The sequence below is a fragment of the Sprattus sprattus genome (genome assembly GCF_963457725.1).
Source record: "Sprattus sprattus genome assembly, chromosome: 1".
Classification (NCBI taxonomy): Eukaryota; Metazoa; Chordata; class Actinopteri; order Clupeiformes; family Clupeidae; genus Sprattus; species Sprattus sprattus.
The window spans coordinates 9,661,939-9,665,994 of record NC_137920.1 but is presented as its reverse complement, the minus strand read 5'-3'; the positions used below and the strand labels follow the sequence as shown (position 1 = coordinate 9,665,994).

The 4,056-nt window shown below is 37.9% G+C and overlaps 1 long non-coding RNA gene across 1 annotated transcript in view; it reads right to left on the bottom strand.

Moving 5' to 3' along the window:
* Nucleotides 1-1,147: 1,147 nt before the first annotated feature.
* Nucleotides 1,148-4,056, bottom strand: part of LOC308361793 — a 7,509-nt gene continuing 4,600 nt past the window's right edge. Inside the window, exon 3 of the long non-coding RNA XR_013968561.1 lies at nt 1,148-2,157. This is a non-coding gene — a long non-coding RNA (uncharacterized lncRNA). The remainder of the gene's footprint in view (nt 2,158-4,056) is intronic.

Below are 4,056 nucleotides of genomic sequence, written 5' to 3'. Positions count from 1 at the left end.
TATCAGAACATATTGACCATTCTTAATACATTCGATGTATAGAACAATCTGAAGTTGGCTCTGTTGTCTTCCTGGACTCTGTAGAGGGATTGGTTTAGCTACACACACTAAGGGAAAGACATCTCCTAGTTGTCCTCGCGATTACATACCGCATACTTATTAGCAGGGAGGCTAGCTAGCTACTATGCGTTTAAATGGATTTTTGGTCTAAGCGTTAGCAGCAACCTCATCACTGTCTCTGCTCTTCTGCTGGCTCGTCTTCCAGATACGGCTCGATTCTGTACGGCTCGACGTCCACAATCTCCTGTACAAACTGATCCGGATTGTAGTCTTCCTCAATCTCATCTCCGCTCGAGTCTGGGTCAGAAATTTGCTCAAAATTGCTGAATTCTTCACCCTCCATCGCTAGTTGTTTAGTGTGGGAATGAAGTAGTTTACCGCCGCTGAAGTCACGGGGTCACGTGACGGGTTTCAGGTAAGCCGTCGCTGCTTGGCGATAAGAGTCGCGAAAACCACACTTTGAAACGCCGTACAATCTTCAGGTTTACACATGACTTCAAAGTTCTATGTTTCATGTATAGTTTTGAAACTTATAGGCCTTTTACCTTTTTTTTAGGTGTCATATTGACTTTAAGGGCCTATTCAGGTGGTACCTTACTTTACGAATACAACAGGAATGAACACAATTCATGAGCAAAAAAAGCTTTATTTTTGGTATTACTCCTACTACACAAACAGGAACAGACGTCTTTCTACATAGAGTTTTGTTGGGTGAAGTTTCACTCAAGTTACCTCAGGACTCCAGAGTTGCATATAAGTAACTTTATTCAACAATAACAAACCCATGTCCTGGCAGGGAGTGGCACAGGCCCCTCTCATAGACTTGATTAAAGTCACAGTTTCAAATTTCACTATCAAATTTCACCAGCAAACACAATGTAAACATGCAGGTCAATAAGCCATATAGACATTATTAGAATGATTGGGAGACTATGTTTCATACACAACCATCAGTGACCTTATCATCAGTGCCACCTTACAAATATTAGCTCAGTAATCTGACTCCACTCTGTGGTGTTAATATAATGCATCTTCTATCTGACCCATTAGCTTCCTGGATTCAAAATCTAACCAATGAGCTATGTGCAATGAAAAGTAATGGGGAAGGAGAGTTTGCCTACAAGATATTCTTTTAAAGGCCTTTCCAAACTGAAGACTCATAAGGCTTTGACCCTGTATGGATCAGCTGGTGTGTCTTGAGATGACACATCTGAATAAAAGTCTTTCCTTTCTGAAAACACTAATGTGGCTTTTCTCTAGTATGAATCTTCTGGTGTCTCTTGAGATGAGATATTTGACTAAAGGCCTTTCCACACTGGGAGCATTGATGGGGCTTTTCTCCAGTATGTGTCATCTGGTGGAGGGTTAGTTCTCTGCTACTCCTGAGACCCTTCCCACATGTAGTACACTTATATGGCTTTTCCCCAGTGTGAATCCTCTGGTGTATCTTGAGATCAACCGTTCGAATGAAAGTCTTTCCACACTGAGGACAATGATATGGTTTTTCACCACTATGGATCATCTGGTGTTTCTTGAGATAAGATATATGGCTAAATGTCTTTCCACACTGAGAACACTGATGTAGCTTTTCTCTTGTATGTGTCAGCTGGTGGAAGGTAAGTGAATAGCTACTCCTGAAACCCCTCCCACATGTAGTACACTGATATGGCTTTTCCCCAGTATGGGTCATCTCGTGTTTCTTGAGATGAGAAATTCGACTAAAAGCCTTTCCACACGTAAAACACTGATAAGGCTTTTCACCCGTATGGATCCTCTGGTGTTTCTTGAGACCAGATACTTCACAAAAGGCTTTTTCGCACAGAGAACAATGATACGGCTTTTCTCCCGTATGGATCATCTGGTGTCTCTTCAGATCACATATATGGTAGAAACTCTTTCCACACTCAGAACATTGATGGGGTTTTTCTACTGTGTGTGTTTGTTGATGAATTGCAAGAGCGGAAGGTGCCGCAAATGTTTTAAAACACTGTGAGCATTCATACATTTCCTTCCTTGCGTTTGATTGCTGATGTATGATAACTTTCTTTCTTCTTTCCCCTGTACTCCTTTTGCCTGAATCGATCCTTTGAAGGTCTCCTAAAAAAAAATTGAAAATATTTTTTTAAATAATGTCCTCTTTCTCGCACAAGAACACAGACAACAATGCATTTTTTTTATTGTCTGGCTATTTGCTAGGCTGGTATATCACCTAGGCTAGAAGTCAACAACCTAGAGACTGAGCTATTAATGAAACGTCACATGAGCTAGAGATCTGGAGACAAAATGAAGGCGGGCAATTTAAATGTCTTCTGGTATCTATTCTCACAATAGGTCTCACATTTCATTGAGTAAAGCAGAAGATGAAGCCAGCAGGTTTTAACTTTTGTTTTTTAAATCAACTTTGATTCAATCTTAAACAGTAAACAATTCTGAGTTCCAATGGCATGATTTTTATTTTATTTTATTATTTTCAAAAGTCCATCAGTTATCTAGCTGATGCTACATTCACCTCAATTTAACCAATACAATTACAATAGAAAAAGGTAGGAGCCCTCTGGGTGCCTGTGCAGCTTCTTATTGACAGAAGTTAGCATCCATTGATATTAACATTAATTAATATTAACACACGCCAGCAGCTGCCAAATGTGAAGATAGTTCCCTAAACTAGAGATAGAAAGGATGAATCAAAAAGATCACCAACCTTCACCTACAAGTACATTGCAGATTATTTTGTATAAAAAAATAACAACGTTCATTGCAAAGTGTTATTTGGAATTACACCACTTGGAATTAATTTGTACTTTATTCAATAAAACATAAGCTCTGTACATAGAGTAGACATAATATGCATACTACATTAATCAAGAGATAATATTTTTGCTACATTTGAAAGAGATAAAGTGTTTACCGTAATCTTTTCTCCAGCTCTGTAACTTTTATTTGTGTAGCTAATAAAAATTCTCCAGTCTGCAGAAGGCAAGCAATCCAAACTACTCTGTCTCACTCTACTGAAGTTACCCAGCTCTACTGAAGTTACCCAAACCCTCTTCTTCAGTCTGCATGGTGTGGTACTCTAACTTATCAATCAGGAACTGTCTTTTATGTTCATAGAGTTTCACCAGCACCACCACTTTAGTGTTCCTGCTCAGTGACTAATGGCTACTAACTAGCCACTGGGTTGTTTATAGCACTGGGTTGTTTATAGCATTCAGCCATGTGTTCCTGTTCAGTGACTGCTGACTTAGTTATACACCTGTTTCATTACAGCCTATGTCACTTTGGATATCATTCCAGATTCCCATGTTTTGCATTTCCATGACAAATATCTTGGTATCCCAATAAAATAAATACAAATCTGTCTGAAGCATATCAGTATTGGGAAACAATAACAGAGTTTCCAACATACAAACATCCACATTTTATCTCTCTATTAATTGTTATAATATATCCCTTTATGGCTATAAAATGATGGTAAAACATGTGCCTACTGACATGAGTAAATATTACTTGCTTCAGTCAGCAATATCAGACCTAAATGAGAGCTTACTTCTTTAAAAAACTAATAATGAATCACATCCTATGGACTAAGAGCAATGTTAGACCTATATGAGGGATTCATTCTTTTAAAAACTAATAAATAATACCATTCTACGGACTGAAAACTTTTATTGTTCATTTAATGTTTTCTCCATTTTGCATTATTCAAGGAATGCAATGTGACTGTATCTTGTATACATTATAATGCAATGTGACTGCATCTTCAATACGTTATAATTCAATCCATTGCATGTTTGGATTTGGTATGGTAATAACTGTGTACTTTGAGTCTGTTCATGGTATTTTTAAGGAGTGTAGCGTTTAAGTTGTAGTTACACGTGTGAATTAAAAGCATGTTACAAAATACCTTCTGCCCATTTTGTTCTTATAAAACTCTTGATTTTAGATTAGATTCAACTTTATTGTCATTGCACAGAGTACAAGTACTGAGCCAACTAA